The sequence below is a fragment of the Leopardus geoffroyi genome, chromosome D3 (genome assembly GCF_018350155.1).
Source record: "Leopardus geoffroyi isolate Oge1 chromosome D3, O.geoffroyi_Oge1_pat1.0, whole genome shotgun sequence".
NCBI classification, from domain to species: Eukaryota; Metazoa; Chordata; class Mammalia; order Carnivora; family Felidae; genus Leopardus; species Leopardus geoffroyi.
In genome coordinates, this window is record NC_059339.1 from 37409550 (window position 1) to 37427798 (window position 18249).

Here is an 18249-nt window from a genome sequence, read left to right on the forward strand (position 1 = left end):
GTCTCAAAGAACAAAATTAAATTGTCATCTGCTGAACATGAAAAAGGCTTGGTTGGAGGCAGTAGCTAGTAATTAGCAGAGCCTTCCAAAGAAAAGTTTGAAGGTTTACAATGGGAGTACCCCAAATACAAGGGGAAATACTGAAATGGCAGTAGCAACTTCTGTCAGGACCCATCCCACAGCCTATTCTTAAAACGTCTTTCTCCTAACTGGCCCTCAGCTAATTCCTGCTGATGTGCTAAGCGATGCTAGCAGGGAGATTTAACTTAATGAGGAACTCTTAAACATCAAAAAACCTTTAAGATCAGAAGAAATAACGAGCTCATGGAGCGAATCCAGGCATGGTGACAGGCACGGGACAGATAACTTGACAGAGAGAGGAGTTTGCATGGCATCATTAAATTTACATCTTGTAGAAGGCTCCTAATCTGGCTACTTGTAATAGCAGACCACCGCAGCCACCGTCAAGCCTCTGCTTGATGAGGTGGGGCATCAGAAAGCAAATTATTTAATTGGCCTAAACCTGCACTCACCCACAAAAACCTTGAGAATTTCATGGAAAGACAAACATATTTCAAAAAGAAACTTTGAAGCTGAAAAATACAAGCAGGCTGCTATTTTCCTGCATTGAGGGTGAGCCCACATCAGCAGCCCTGGGCTGTGGAAGAGTACTGCTGAGGATAATCGGTATTCCCAGGGCTGTGGTGGTGGATGATGATTTACTCTGAGACCTCTCAGCCCAGGTGCCCAAAGCACTGACAGGCGTGCTGACAGCATGCTCACGGCAAAGCCTACTAGGACATTAAAAAATAATAAAACCTCACTTAGAAAGAAAGGAGAAGCACAGTGATGTTCAGGCATGTGCTTCAGCACGGTAAAGTAAAAATGGAGTCCATCTGATGGCCTTAAGGTGAACCCAGAAAAGCCCTTCATCCTCACTGTTGTTTTGTTGGCCCAGACGTGATAGTTTACCGGGAAGAAATGTACTGAAAAGCCTCCTCCTTCTTACTATATTGTCCATATTCGAGAAAAGAGAAAAAGACACGGAAGAAATCTGGTTTCAAACATTCACAAGAATAAGTATTAGTGGCTTTTGCTGAATAACAAACAACCCCAGAAGTTAGGGGTTTCAAACAACCACTATTTATTTGGAATCATTCATGATTCTGGAGGGCACCGGGGTGCCTCAGTCGGTTAAGTGTCTGACTCTTGGTTTCAGCTCGGGTCATGATCTCACAGCGTGAGTTTGAGCCCCACATAGGGCATTGCGCTGACAGCATGGAGCCTACCTGGCATTCTCTTTCCCCCTCTTTCTTTGCCCCTCCCCTGCTCATTCACTCTTTCTCTCTCTCTCTCTCTCAAAATAAATAAATAAACTTAAAAACAATTTAAGGGGCGCCTGGGTGGCTCAGTCGGTTAAGCGTCCGACTTCGGCTCAGGTCACGATCTCGTGGTCCGTGAGTTCGAGCCCCGCGTCGGGCTCTGGGCTGATGGCTCAGAGCCTGGAGCTTGCTTTCGACTCTGTGTCTCCCTCTCTCTCTATCCCTCCCCCGTTCATGCTGTGTCTCTCTCTGTCTCAAAAATAAATAAACGTTAAAAAAAAATTAAAAAAAAAAAACAATTTAAAAAATCATTCATGATTCTGTGAGTCGGCAATTTGGGCTCATCTGGTGGCTCTTCTGGTCTTGACTGGGATCCCTGGGTGTCTGTGGTCGGCTGTGAGCTAGGTAGCCTCTAGGTCTACAGCTGGACTGACACAGTCAAGAGCAGGATAGTCTGAGCGTAAGTACATATAACGAGGGGTGAAGAACTGTGCCCATTTTGACAATTTAACACAGATACTATGCTGTGCCTATAGGAGACAAAAAATATTAAAAATGAAAAAGAAGAGAGAAGTCTTGGCATTATGACTACTTTATTTTCACTGTTCTACTGGAACAGAATCAATTCTAAAATAAGTCTGTGGGACGCCTGGGTGGCTCAGTTGGTTGAGCATCCAGCTTCAGCTCAGGTCATGATCTCACGGTTCATGAGTTCGAGCCCCACATTGGGCTCTGTGCTGACAGCTCAGAGCCTGGAGCCTGCTTTGGGTTCTGTGTCTCCCTCTCTCTCTGCCCCTCCCCCACTCACTGTCTCTCTCAGAAATAAACAAACATTCAAAATAAATGAATACATAAATACACAAATAATAAATAAAATAAGCTTGTTTGTGTTTTCTTTCTCCAGCCTAAAGTCACCTTAGCATGTAACATTATATAAAGTTACATCTAATAAGCGTAGAATATTATATAAAATAATACTTTTAATTTATTTTATCTTCTTCCTATGACTTTACCACTCTCTTTCCAGTCACATTCACCTTGAGTCATGGTTGGCCTATCATTGGAGAGAAAAGAAGGATCACAATTAATGAATAACATGCCTAATTCCTGCTAGTGATGCAGTTATTCACATAATGCTCAGAAAATATAAACAATTCCCCCAAAGTCTGTTAGATGTGGAAACAGTACTGGAACTCCCAATGTCTTTATTGTTGTTTCAATACTCTAGTCCTTTTTTTTTTTTTATGTTTATTTATTTATTTATTTATTTATTTATTTATTTATTTTTTTCAACGTTTATTTATTTTTGGGACAGAGAGAGACAGAGCATGAACAGGGGAGGGGCAGAGAGAGAGGGAGACACAGAATCGGAAACAGGCTCCAGGCTCTGAGCCATCAGCCCAGAGCCCGACGCGGGGCTCGAACTCACGGACCGCGAGATCGTGACCTGGCTGAAGTCGGACGCCTAACCGACTGCGCCACCCAGGCGCCCCTATGTTTATTTATTTTTAAGAAAGAGAGAGAGAGAGTGTGGGGGAGGGGCAAAGAGAGAGGGAGACACAGAATCTGAAGCAGGCTTCAGGCTCTGAGCTGCCAGCCCGGAGCTGGATGAGGGGCTCGAACTCCCGAATCGCGGGATCATGACCTGAGCTGAAGTCAGACCCCTAACCGACTGAGCCACCCAGGCGCCCCTCAATACTCTATTCTTCACACCATGCTGATTGCCAGGGATGACCTTTACTAAAAAGTCTAATGATTTAATTATTTTTCATTTGGCCAGAGTGTCCAGGAACATAGTGCCCAGTTGGAAAAAGAGCTGTCTGCTAGAAGAAACAAGATCGGCCCGTAGATCAGGCTCTCCCTACTGTGCTCCGAGAAGCTATTGCTACGTGCTGCCCCCAGCAGCTCCTTCTGGCTTTCGTCGCTTCCCCCTTTACACTCTTGGCTGTACTTCTTGGGGAGGTTTGGGGGCACTGTCACTGGCAGTTCATGCCTTGACTCTGCCCTCAGTGGCACTAAGGATTAGTTCAGGCTGAGTAAAAGAGAAAACCCCAAACAACAGTTCTATAAGCATCATTCTCTCATAAAACTCTTCTCACATCACGGAAATTGATTTAGGCGAATGGGGCCAGGAAGGCAGCTCCCCAAATGCCCTAGAGACCCAGGTTTCTCATTTCTGCTTCTTTGGTTATCACTTCTGTCTTCAAGAGTATCACAAAGCTTCTGAATCTTCAGCGGTCACATGTGCCATCCAAGCAGCGAGAAGGCAGAAGGGAGGAAGGAGGAACGAAGCATAGCTTCGTCTAACTAAACACTCTTCTCAGATGTCCCATCCAGCGTTTCATCTTACTCCTTGTTGGCCAAAGCTTGTTACAAAGTGTTGTAACACTTTGCTGTAAGGAGTCTGGGAAATCGAGTCTTTTATTTGGATGCATTCCTAGGCTGAATAAAAGCAGGGACAAAGAAGAGGAGGAGGTTGACATTGGGCAGGGGCCTGTCAGTCTCCCACGCTTGCTGACTGAAGACAGCCAGCCTTGGGTGAAATCAAATGTTGTCTCTCCTCAAAACAATATTTCCCTCCTCATGATTAGGGAAGGGCCCTGCGCTTTGTAGCTGGTGGTCAGAAACTCTTATCTGGTGACAGGGCCAAATTCTCTGACAAAAGATGGCAACAGGGCTTCCCAATAGCTCATGTATGTAAGAGGGCCTTTTTTAAAAAAAAAAAAAAAAACTAAAATACATTTGAGCTCGTGAGATTTATCCCCGCCCCCTCCCCCCATGAAGTTTCTTTAGCACTGAACACTTAAAAGTACATTTTGGTTGGGGCACCTGGGTGGCTCAGTCAGTTGGGCGGCTGACTTTGGCTCAGGTCATGATCTCATCATTCGTGGGTTCGAGCCTGGCGTCGGGCTCTGTGCTAACAGCTCAGAGCCTGGAGCCTCCTTCAGATTCTGTGTCTCCCTCTCTCTCTCCCCCTCCCCCACTCACACTCTGTCTCCCTCTCTCAAAAGTAAACATTAAAAGAATTTTTTTTAAAGTAAATTTTGGTTAATATACAATAAGAATAAGGTTACTTAAAGCAACAAAAAATGCTCTATTAGTCATTAGGAAATGCAAACTAAAGCAAAAAATATTGGCAATAGTAAGTACTAATAAAGATTGTTTACTCATAGCAACTGCAACACTTATATGTAGCTAATGGCAATGTAAAGCGGTATAGCCATTTTGGAAAATTGGAGATTTAAAAAAGTCAACTTTTAACCATATATAGCCCTGCAGCTTTAACCAGATATCTCTGCAATTCTACTCCTACACATTTACCCCTAAGAACTGAAAACATATGGCAATACCAAGTTTGAACTCTGATGTTCATAGCAACATTATTCACAATAGCCCTACATCAGTTTTTACAATGGGCCAAGGTTGAAGAAACTTATGACAAAGGAGAACCGGTGAGATAGATGTTCTAAACCTTAATGGCAGTGGTGATTATGGGTGTGTGGCTTGTCAAAAGTGGGTGAAGTGGGTGCATTTAGTGTACGTAAATCCTCAGTAGATTTTTTTTTTAATAATTGTTTTCATGTTTATTTATGTTTGAGAGACAGAGAGACAGAACACAAATGGCGGAGGGACAAAGAGAAAGGGAGACACAGAATCCAAAGCAGGCTCTGAGCTGTCAGCACAGAGCCCGATGCCGGGCTCAAACACATAAACTGCGAGATCATGACCTGAGCTGAAGTCAGACACTTAACCGCTTAACTGACTGAGCCACCCAGGCGCCCCTAAAGTTGATTTTTTTAAGGGAATCTGGATATATCAAGAGGTCATTACCCATTTTCTTCCAGAGACCTTATGTGAGGAAGTCCCTCTGTGTCCACCCTTGGGACCACAGAACACTGTCAGCTCAGGGGTCTTGGATTACTGAGGGCAAGGAGAAGCCCATCTTCAGCAGGAGATAGAAGCAGTGTAGGTAACACCCGAATTTGGTGTATATTTGAGAGTGGTTAATGGGACAGAAAAATCCTTTGGCTGATAAAATGGGAAATTAACCAGTGTCTGCCTGAGAATTAGTTACAGTAGGTCTTAAGCAAAGCATTATGGGCACAATTACAGACACATCTTTAATTTTTTTTTAATGTTATTTATTTTTGAGAGAGAGAGAGAGAGAGAGACAGAGCATGAATGGGGGAGGGTCAGAGAGAGGGAGACACAGAATCTGAAGCAGGCTCCAGGCTCTGAGCTGTCAGCACAAAGCCTGACACGGGGCTCGAACTCACAAACCGCGAGATCATGACCTGAACCGAAGTCGACCGCTTAACCGACTGAGCCACCCAGGCGCCCCTGCAGACACATTTTTAAACTGTATCTAGTAAGACTTGTCAATAGCAAGATTATAAAATATCAGGCATAGAAGTGGCTACTGGAAGCAAGGTATATAAATGGGCTCGACTCTGTCTCCAGGATGGCTCTCTAGATTTTATGAGACCTACCTCATGCAACCTGCTCAACTCCTGTTCACTTTGTCCACATGGAGCAGTACCGGCTTCCAGAAAAATACCTGGAGAAATTAGCTGTCTGTTTTCAACCACTGCGACTGTCTTTGCATACACACTTAGGAGATAAGTAAAATCTGTATTGCTATGGGAATGCAGGCAAGCTTGTGGCATAAGTTAAAAGCAATTGCTATGATAACATGGATATGGGAATGGAAATGATCTTAACAAATGTGTAATTTTGATTAATTCTATCAGCATTTCTGTAGGCCCTACAAGATCAAATGCATTTGGGAAATGCTATATATTCTGATGCCCTCTTGGAGATCCATAAAGAATATATGCTCATTAATGGAGTCTAAAAGTACTGCTTTAGAACTCTAAGACAGTATTTCCCAGACTTACATGATCAGACCCTCCTTTTCTCCCTTACCATTTGTTTCCCACAGATGACATTTAAAAATTCCATGTCCCTTGGGACACCTGGGTGGTTCAGTCGGTTAAGCACCAGACTCTTGATTTTGAGTCAGGTCGTCATCTCACAGTTCATGAGATTGAGCCCTGCATAGGGCTCTGTGCTGTCAGCTTGGGATTCTCTCACCTCTCTCTGACCCTCCCCACTGCCCCCAAAATAAACTTAAAAAAAAAATTAAAAATAGAACAAAATTCCATGGCCCACACCTTAGGAAATGCTACATAAAATGGAAAGTTGTTTTAACTGCTCCAGACACACTCCTCAAAGGTCACTGGTCACTGGTGTATTGGTTTCACAGGTATGTGATGATGACATTCAGACAACTTTTATGTACACATTTTGTCTAATTCAATCATTTTATATCTGTGAAAGTGACATATGAATGCACCAGCAGATAAAAAAAATGTAGTTTCTACATTTAGGGTTAATTTTACATCATAAAATTCCAATTTATATTCATAATTTGTCCACTTACAGATGCAAAATTTGGTACCCAAATGACCATGCAGAAAAGCAGTCTGATCCTGGCAAAATAAAATACTCTGGGTACAATTAGCCAGCTGGCATTGAATAGATACAGTCCACTAACTGGCTTGCTTACACGTGGAAGCTAGAACTATTTTCCTATATTTCTTCACTTGTGGAGGAAATGTTGGGCATAATTTTAAGGGCAAAAAGAGGAATATTAGAAGAACATCGGAACTATTTCAAAAGGCCACTATTCTAGAATAACTTCTTAATGACATCGTCTGACTTAACCCATTTTTTAAAGCTTTCAAAAGTGCAATGACATACTTTTGGTTTCATTTATTAGAAAAATACACTTTTATTTACCTGAGAGGGTTAGATATTTGATCTCATGAAGAGGTACTTGCATGTAATTTCATGATTTCTTTATATGTGTGTCTTTAATTTTAAGATCAGTTCCTTAATCATCAGTTGATTCCTGCCAGTGACTTTGGAAAATACATGTACATCCAGTCAACAAAGGCACTATCCTGTGATCACCTGAATATGTATATTTAATAGAAGCTCAAGTTGTAATAAACTTCCATACCCAGCACGGGGCTTGAACTCAAGACCCTGAGATCGAGACTCGAGCTAAGATCAAGAGTCAGACGCTTAACTGACACCCTTGTTGTAATAAACTTCTTTGAGTATTTTTTGCTTAGATCTAGATATATCTATATTTATACAACCGAAATAAAAATGGCTAAAATTTGCTTCCCAGAGGTACAGGCAACTGAACATGTTCCCTGGTGGCACTCAGAACTCTCAGCTGTCCTGGAACTGAGCCAGGTATATCCTTGTGTTTGATAGTTTATTGACTAATGATTAGAGACATTAATATTGAAAAACTTAACTATGTGACTGTGACTAACACCAAGCAGTACTACAGATTACAGATCTCTCTAATCAGAAAGAGTCGGTTTAACGAGGAAAGGGTGAAAAGACACAGTTTGGAAGCCCTTAGTATTCCAGGTTTCATTAGCTTGATACTAGAGAGTATACAACTTATCCCTTGTGTATAGAAATAACATTGCACCTGGTGCCTGAGTGGCTCTGTCGGTTGGGTGACTAACTGGATTTCGGCTCAGGTCATGATCTCTTGGTTTATGGATTTGAGCCCCATATTGGGCTCTGTGCTGACAGCGCAGAGCCTGCTTGGGATTCTCCCTCTCTCCCTTTCTCTCTGCCCCTCCCCTGCTTGCCCACTCTCCAAACAAACAAACAAACAAACAAACAAACATTGCACCTATTTTGTGTATGTGAGAATATGGAGGATTTACTTTGATTTTGCATAAAGACATATCAGACATAAAAACAATTTTAAGGATTAGAGACATTTGTTCCTAATCACTTAGGATAGCTAGGAAGACCATATCATTTTGAACGCTGCCAAAGGATCATGGAAGGAAGGAAGGGAGGGAGGGATGAAGGAAGGAAGGAACGAACGAACGAACGAATGAACGAACGAAGGGACAGAGGAAGGAAGGAAGGAATTGGCAATTTGGATTTCATGCTAGTTATAATTAAGGATTTTCCAAGGGGCTCATTATTTTTAAAAATGCTTACAATATTGCCCCTGCTGGGGGCGCCTGGGTGGCTCAGTTGGTTAAGCGTCCGACTTCGGCTCAGGTCATGATCTCGCGGTCCATGAGTTCAAGCCCTGCGTGGGGCTCTGTGCTGACTGCTCGGAGCCTGGAGCCTGTTTCAGATTCTGTGTCTCCCTCTTTCTCTGACCCTCCCCCGTTCATGCTCTGTCTCCCTCTGTCTCAAAAATAAATAAACATTAAAAAAAAATATTGCCCCTGCTGAAATTTGTTTATAATAACTTGATTACTATTATTATTACTATTTTTAAATGATATGAGATATGCTTCACACCCAGGCTCTGTTGTTGACTCTATCTACTACTCAGTAGAATGACCCAGGAAGCTCTCAAACAACAGAGGTCTAGACCCCACTCTAAAATAACTAAACCCTAATTTCAGAGGTAGGCCCAGGACTCCGTGTTTTGTAAAGATTCCCCCAGGTGATTCTGTGCCCTGAACATTACATTTCTCACCATTATAGAATTATTCAACATAATCTCATAAATGTTAAATAAAATGTTTATGTCTGTTTGAGATACTTTTCATCAGAACAAACTAATACACATTTTTAAAATAAATGTTGTGCTCGGGTAGATCACAGAGGGGAAAATCCCAAAATACCCCTGTAATTACCCTCATCTGTTTCCTCTAGATCATTTTCAAAAAGGATTGAGATGTGCATCTAAATCTATGTAAATTATATAGCCTTATAATTAGCACCTTGAGGTTTTTGGGTAAATTTCTCCTAAGCTGTAGCTATGAAGCTCTAAATTCTGAAATTGTCTGCAGAAGGAGGATGCTTTCCAATTAGGGTGTTTTCTCTTGACTAAATAATTAAGTAGCTCAGTTGATTTGAACAGCCTGTAGGTAAGAGCAGACAAAAATGATAATGTATGTCCTCATTAGGGAATACTATGCAGGCAAAGGATCCACAAAGATGAAGGAAAGAACTGGAAATTATGCTTTACGTATGATAGCTCTTGAGTGGAATTTTGTACTATACCACCACTTAAAGCTATGAAAAAGTTTAGATGTCTCCATATATTTGATAGAAAGCCAAAGTGGTTCATTCTAATTCAGAATGTACCATCTCACTTAAATCTGTACAGATTAAAAAAAAAAGTATTGGAAATCAAATAGAGTCTTTACAATGTATACTTTTTGTGTACTAAGTAAGTAACCATCCAAATGTATTGGTAGATTAAGTTCACTTACATTGCCTTTGAATCACTTAAAAGACTACAGAGTCATTCCAAATATTGTTTATCAAGCTTGAGGCTCTTCTCCAAGTTCTGCCTTTCTTTTGGGATCATATCTACCTGCACTGCTTTGGAGGACTGTAAGGCTCCGATAACCAACAGCAGGTTTAACTATTTTGGAATGTTATTTAACAACTGAAAATAATTTGAGGCCAGAAACTCTTGATACCAAAAGTCTCCTTTAATTTGCCAGTTTAATTTGTGGGATGATTTATTCATTCAAAAGGCTCTCTAAAGGATTGTGGGTTAATTCAATAGCTCATCTGGTAGAACTCCTAGAGCTCAGAGGACAGAGTTAATCTAAACTTCAAAGAATATAAAAATAAGATAAACACAAGAAAAGAGAAAATAAAACAACACAAAATGATGCCATACTTCCCTCCTATAAACTGGTCATGGTTCTCTTCAAATGCCATTTGTTTTGTTTTGTTTTTTTCATATTTAGAATGAAAATAGAAGACAAAAGCAGAAAATGCCCCCAGATAGTTAAACTTTAGAAGTTTCGATGGTGTTTAAAAGCAGAAGACTGTACTCAGTCTGCTGATGTGGCAGAGTTTACAAACACGTGTCTCAAGACAGAAAGACAGATGCTCAATTAACAAAAGTTTTTCTTTGTTGTTTGGTTTTTTGGTTCTGTTTCATCCTGAAAGCTCAGGATAGGAGACAAGAATATTTATGAAGGGAAACAGATTCTACCCAATAGCCCCTCAACAACCTTTATCACGTTAAGATATCCTCGAGTGAAGAGCAGAGTAAACAAATTAGAGGCATTTAGAATAAAATGATCTGATTTGAGAATTACAAGCAGAGGCTTCTCATTAAAGATGGCAAACAGAACACTTACCTCTATGCTTCTGCCCACCTAAAGTTCCTCTGAAGTTGCTTACAAAATATTTTTAGGGGCACCTGGGTGGCTCAGTCAGTTAAGTGTCCGACTTCGGCTCAGATCACAATCTTGAGGTTCCGGGGTTCTAGCCCCATCTCCGGCTCTGTGCTGACAGCTCAGAGCCTGGAGCCTGCTTCGGATTCTGTGTCTCCCTCTCTCTCTGCCCCTTCCCCCCTGTCTGTCTCACAAATAAATAAACATTAAAAAATATTTTTAAAATGGTATAACCATAAGTGTACTATCAGTGGCCCAGAGTTGGCTTAATAAACAGAATAGAACCTTAAAAATTGTCACCAGTGTCTCAGAGAAGTTCTAATTGGGCGGATATTAGGGTTCAGAAGAGGTTATTTGCTTACTTGCTCATCCACCCATTGGGCAAATATGTATTAGTGCCAACCATGTAGCAGGCATTATTCTAGGTGCTGAGGATTAGCAGTATCCACATGGACAAAACCTCCACCCTCTTGGAATTTAGACAGGGCACAGAGGAAATCAATCAGGCAGATATCATATGCCATATGCAAATGAAATAATATGGAGAAAAATAAAGAAGAATGGAGTAAGGGAGTGAGTAGTAGGGCTGGGGCCTCAAATGCAAGTTGTCATATCCCATTCAGGCTGCTATGACAAAATGACATAGATTTGGTGGCTTATCAACAACAAATGCTTATTTCTCACAATTTGGAGGCTAAGAAGTCCAAGATCAGGTGCCAGATTAGGTGTCTGGTGAGATGTGCTTCCTCGTTCAGATGGCTGTCTTCTGACAGCCTCACAAGGTAGGAGTGGGAGGAAGTTCTCTGGAACCTCCATAAAAGAGGGTGGGGATTATAGGGACACTAATCCCATTCAGGAAGGCTCTATCTCACGATCTAACCGCCTCCCAAGGGCCGCATCTCCTGATACCATCACATTGGGGTTATGTTTCAACATATGAATTTGGGGATGGGGTGCATACAAACATGTAGCAGAGGAGTCAGGAAAGACTTCACTGAGGTCTGAATGAATTGAGGAAACAAGTCACACAGATATCTGGGGGAAGAGTATGCCAGGCATAAGGAAGAACAAATGCCATTGCGCTGGGGAGACAGTGTAGTTGGAATTGAGGGAGGGAGGTGTGACACACAAAGGAGGTGATACCGAAGTAGTAGAAATACTACAAGCAGTAGAGGAAATTCTCATCAAAGGGGACTTTACAGAGCATGGTAAAGACTTTGAATTTTATTCTAAGCGAGATGAAAAGCCATTAGAGTTTTGTTTGTTTGTTTTGTTTTGAGAGAGACAGAGAGGGCACGTGTGGGTGAAAGGGGCAGAAGAGGAGAGAGAGAGAGAAAGAGAGAGAGAAAGAGACAGAGAGAGAAAAAGGAGAGAGAGAGAATCTCAAGCAGCCTCCACGCTTAGCAGAACCCAATGCAGAGCTTGATCCCACGCCCCTGGGATCATGACCTAAGCCAAAATCAAGAGTCAGTACTCAATTGACTGACGCACTCAGGCACCCTACCATTAGAGTACTTTAAGCAGAGGAATGAAATGGTGTGATTACATTTAAAGAAATCACTGGCTCTGGTATGGAGAATAGACTCTGGAGACAGGAAGGGCAAGGGATGTAAGTTAGGAGGTCATTTTAATAGTCCAGTTGAGAGACGATGGTGGCTTAGGTCTGTACATTAAAGGTAAAGTTGATGAGAAATAATTGGATTCTGATTAGAAGAGATTTGAATAAAGTGCTTGGAAATAAAAACAATATGATTGCTTAGAACACAGGCATACACAGATACATCTGTAGATATGCTGGATTTATTTTATTTTTAAAAATTTTTTTTAACGTTTATTTATTTTTGAGACAGAGAGAGACAGAGCATGAACAGGGGAGGAGCAGAGAGAGAGGGAGACACAGAATCCGAAACAGGCTCTAGGCTCTGAGCTGTCAGCACAGAGCCCGACGCGGGACTCGACCTCATGGACCGTGAGATCATGACCTGAGCCGAAGTCGGACGCTTAACCGACCATGCCACCCAGGCGCCCCTAGATATGCTGAATTTAAAACTTGGACAAAACTTGATGTGACTAAAAATAAAATAAAATAAAATAAAATAAAAATTGCACAAACCTTGAAGAGTAAATTATTAATCTGGAAGGCAAACTAAAGGAAATATCTTACAACACTGATGAGAAAAAAAAGAGCTTAAAAATTAAAGTCAAAAGCCATGAAGCAGGGGATCCAAAATATATTCAATAAGAGTTCCAGCTAGGAAGAATAGAAAACATGGAGGAGGAGAAGAAATAAAGAAATACAGAAGGAACATTCCTGGAGGTTAAACAAACACACAAAGAAAAAGATGGGAATCTTCAGACTGGAATCACCAGATATCAAAGCAAGGCTGATGAAAACAACTGAAAGCCTTGAGGTAGGAGAGCTCTAGAAAGTCAGATCTCTGGAAAGGAACGCAAACAGACTTAACATCAATCCTCTAATTAAAAACACTGCATGTGAGACATAAAAGAAACAATTCATTCGAAGTTCTGAGGAACAGATATTTTGATTCTAGAATTCTTCACCTAACCAAAATAACAATCAAATGTGAATACAAAGCAAAATATGTTCAGACACAAATCTTACATTTTTGTCACTTCCATGAAAACAAAATTGTTCAGAGTTACTTGTCAAGAACTGGGAAAGGTCTGCTCTGGGATTTTACTCTGCTTACAAACTAGTCTGCCAGTTTCATAGATGCTGACAGAAGACACAAGACTCCCAGGTGAGAGAAAAGTGACTTTATTATTTATGGAACAGCAGGCAGCCTGAGCGTCATGTTTGCATTGGTATCTTTTGCCCTCTAGTCCCATGGGGGTGATGTGGGGCAGCCCAAGTGAGTGCCGTGTATATAGCTGCTTTGCCTCACAGTCAGGTGACCCTGATCTTAGGAAATCTCTGGTCATACAAGCGGCTGCTGGTAAACCTGACCAACTTTCCCTTAGAGGGAGACATCATCATTATTATCCTTGTCAGGTAACACATCTGCCCTCTATCCCAGAGAAAGACACTAATCTTGCCATATAAATGGCCTTGAAAAGACAGTGTTGGACAAAGGCTGTCACAATTCATATAGAAATGTCACGGGGTAGTCCCTCCACATTATTCCAGCAAGATGCAGAAAAAAATTCAAGAAAAAATGTGGGCTATACTTATGCAAAAATTTTTACAGCTGACTATGAACTGGAGAAATATGTAACTCTGCAAAGAAATTCAAATGCAATGATAATGAGGTGCTTGGAAGATTCTCCCTTGACCCACGAAGTTTAAGTTGCACAGTGTTAAATTTACATTTCATTCTATCTGGCTTGTGCATATGACCTCATCCCAATTCTATGGTGAATAAAGCTTACATAACTTTTGAATATGATAAGCAATACTTATTTTGGTTTATGTATTATTTACTTTTTTGATTCAACCTTCAGACAACTTGTGGGAAATCAATTATAATTACATATGAAATCTCACTATTATAAAAATAACTTAAACTTCTACAGCCAGACAAGACAACGTGACAAAGACCAGGCTTAACTTCCCTCCACGAGCAGCTAAGAAACAGCACGAAATATGTGGAACAACTGTTTTCAGACGTTGGACACCAGCCAGCTCAGGACTAGGATCCCTGAGAGTAGATAAACAAAGTAAGCCCTACATTTGTCCATATTCCTGCCTGGAAGCGCTTTCCTAAACACAGGTGTAAGAAGGGGAACTCCAAATAGGGCTAAGTGCCCCACTGAGATGATGAAATGGAAATAAGAGTTAGAAGCGGCTGAAGCAGCTGGAGGTTGATGGGTTGAACCCGCAGAAACTAGACTCCTTCCATCTTCAACGTGAAACCTCAGTGACCCTCACATGAGTCATTCCTTTGAAGGACTACGAGGTTCAGAGTCTCTGCCAGTGCCCCCCTGCACTCTGAGAAAACATTATTGGTTATAACGATTGCAAGCAATAAACTTTCATGTGTTAAGCCAATGAAATATTCAGATTGTGTGTTACCGCAAGTAGTGTTACTTACTCTGACGAATACCACATGATATTTTCCAACTTCTACATGGCAAAAGAATTTCATAAACAAAGATGAAATAAAAATTGTAAAAAAAGGAGAACATCTTTACAATATACGACTCAGACAAAAAGCTGAAATATCCGTAAGAGAAAAACTAACAGCTCAATTGAAAGACAGGCAGAAGTTATAAACAAAGAGTTTTCACGATAAAAATGCAAATGGAATTTAAACATATCATAAATTCTCAAACACACTCATCATAAGAGAAATGCAAATTAAAATTAAAATTATGCAGTGGTTTGGGGCCTGGGTGGCTCAGCTGTAAAGCATCTAACTTTAGTTCTGGTCATGATCTCATAGTTGGAGAGTTCAAGTTCCACATCGGGTAAGCTCAAGCCCTGTGTCGGATGAGCTCGAACCCTGCTTCAGGTGAGCACAAGCCCTGCTGCGGGTAAAACATGAGCCCCGGGTAAGTCCCGCTCCTCTCTCTCTCTCTCTCTCTGCCCCTCATGGGATTCTCTCTCTCTCTCTCTCTGCCCCTTGCTCACTTACGCCCTCTCTCTATCTCTCTCTCTCAAAAAAAAAAAAAAAAAAATATATATATATATATATATATACATATCATACTGTGGTTTGTATTTTTTAAGGCAGTAAAGTTCATTTTTGAAGAGCAAAGCTATAACTTTAATATATTTTAAACAACTTATAAACCTCAAAAAAAACAAATAAAATGTCTTTATTAAAATGTATGTAATATTCCAATATAAAGTATTAACAGATAAAATTAATAAGTGTTATTCAGAAAAAAATCTAGGGGTGCCCAGATGGCTGAGTTGGTTAAGCATCCCACTCTTGATTTCAGCTCAGGTGATGCTCTCATAGTCATGAGACTGAGCCCCACATCAGGCTCTGCCTGGAGCCTGCTTGGGGTTCTCTCTTTCCCTCTCTCTCTGACCCTCCCCCCTCCAAATAAATAAATAAATAAACATTTAAAAAAAATTTTTTTTTCAACGTTTATTTATTTTTGGGACAGAGAGAGACAGAGCATGAACGGGGGAGGGGCAGAGAGAGAGGGAGACACAGAATCGGAAACAGGCTCCAGGCTCTGAGCCATCAGCCCAGAGCCCGACGCGGGGCTCGAACTCAAGGACCCCGAGATCATGACCTGGCTGAAGTCGGACGCTTAACCGACTGCACCACCCAGGCGCCCCATTAAATAAACATTTTTTAAAAAGAAAAAGAAAAAATCTAGGCAACACATTAAAATCAAAAGCATGTAATTAATCCTTAAAAATTTAAATCCAATAATATTATTGAATCTTTTGAAGTCTGATCTTAACAAATAAAATGAATCATATCACCATTGTTGTGTTGTGAGCAGATTATTGAGCAATTTTCAGCTGCTGAAAAAGCCCTTTCCGACTTTATTCTAGTCATGGGAATGGTGAGCAGATAGTACTCCAAATATCTTCTAGAACACCATCAGCTTCAAGTAATTTTTTTCTTTTTTAACTACAGGAGAAATTTTCAGCAACTAACTTTCTTTCTTTCTTTCTTTCTTTCTTTCTTTCTTTCTTTCTTTCCTTCCTTCCTTCCTTCCTTCCTTCCTTCCTTCCTTCCTGTAGCAGAGATTGCAATATTTTTATCAATAGCAAATTTGACAACTTACAAGAAATGGATAAATTCTTAGAAACATATAACCCAGCAATACTGAATCATGGAAAAAAAAAAGAAAATATGAATAAACCAATTACTAGGAAGGGGGTTGAATTAGTTATACTAAAACCCAACAAATAAAAATTTAGGATCAGATGGCCACACTGAAATTCTATCAAATATTCAAAGAGGAATTAATACAAATTCTTCTCAAACTCATTTCATGATTTTAGTCCCCAAATCAGAGAAGGATGCCACAAGAAAAGAAAATTACAAGCCAATGCCCCTAATGAACATGGATGCAAAAATCCTCAACAAAATATTAAGAAAACTGAGTTCAACAATATATTAAAAGGATCATACATCATGATCAAGTGGAATTTATTCCAGGGATGCAGGAATGCTTCAGCATCTGCAAATCAATCAGTGCCATACATTACATTAACAAAATGAAGGATAAAAATTGTAGGATCATCTCAATAAGGCCACAAAAGGCATTTGACAAAATTAAACATCTATTCATGACAAAAACTCTCAACAAAATAGGTATAGAGGGAGTGTACTCAGCATAATAAAAGCCATACATGATAAACCCACAACTAACATCAGACTCAATGGTGAAACACTGACAGCTTTTTCTCTAAGATCAGAAACAAGATAAGGAATTCCACTCTTGCCACTTTTATTCAACATAATATTGGAAGTCCTAGCCAGAGCAATTAGGCAAGAAAAAGAAATAGAAGTCATCCAAATTGGAAATGGAGAAATAAAACTGTCACTATTTGCCGATGACATGATATAATAGTTATAAAACCCAAGAGACACCACCAAAAAGCTGTTAGAATTAATAAATGAATTCAGTAAAATTGCAAGATACAAAATCAACATACAAAAATCAGTTGTGTTTCTATACTCTAACAAACTATCAAAAAGATAAATGAAGAAAGCAATTACAATTGCATAAAAAAAACCCACTAGGAATAAATTTAATCAAGGAAGTGAAAGACCCATATGCTGAAACTCTAACACATTAATAAAAAAAAAGTTGGAGAAGACATAAATACGTGGAAAGATATTCCATACTCATGGATTGGAAGAATTAATACTGCTAAATTGGCGATACTACTTAGACAATCTACAGATTCAATGCAATCCCTATCAAAATTCCAATGACATTTTTCACAAAAAATAGAACAAACAGTCCTAAAACGTGTCTGAAACCGCAAAAGATGCCTATCAGTTGGGGCGCCTGGGTGGCTCAGTCGGTTGAGCCGCCGACTTTGGCTCAGGTCATGATCTCACGGTGTGTGAGTTCGAGCCCCGTGTCAGGCTCTGTGCTGACAGCTCAGAGCCTAGAGACTGCTTCAGATTCTGTGTCTCCCTCTCTCTGCCCCTCCCCCGTTCATGCTCTGTCTCTCTCTGTCTCAAAAATAAATAAACGTTAAAAAAATTAAAAAAAAAAAGATTCCCTAATAGCTAAAGAAGAACAACTGGAGATTTTCAAGTGTCCTGATTTCAAACTATATTAAAAATGCATAGTAATCAAACTGGTATGATTTTGGCAGTACAAGAGACACACAGATCAGTGGAACAGAACAAAGAGCCCAGAAATAAACCCACACATATATAGTCAATCAATTTACAACAAAGCAGGTAAGAATATAATATGGGAAAAGGACAGTCTCTTCAATAAATAGTGCTGGGAAAATTGCACAGCCACATGCAGAATAATGACACTGGACCACTATCTTCAACCATACACAAAAGTTAACTCAGAATGGATTAAGGACTGGAACGTAAGACCTGAAAACCATAAAACTCCTAGAAGAAAACATAGTGGTGAGCTCCTTGACATAGGTCTCAGCGATGATTTTTTATTTTTATTAAAAAAAATTTTTTTTCAACGTTTATTTATTTTTGGGACAGAGAGAGACAGAGCATGAATGGGGGAGGGGCAGAGAGAGAGGGAGACACAGAATCGGAAACAGGCTCCAGGCTCTGAGCCATCAGCCCAGAGCCCGACGC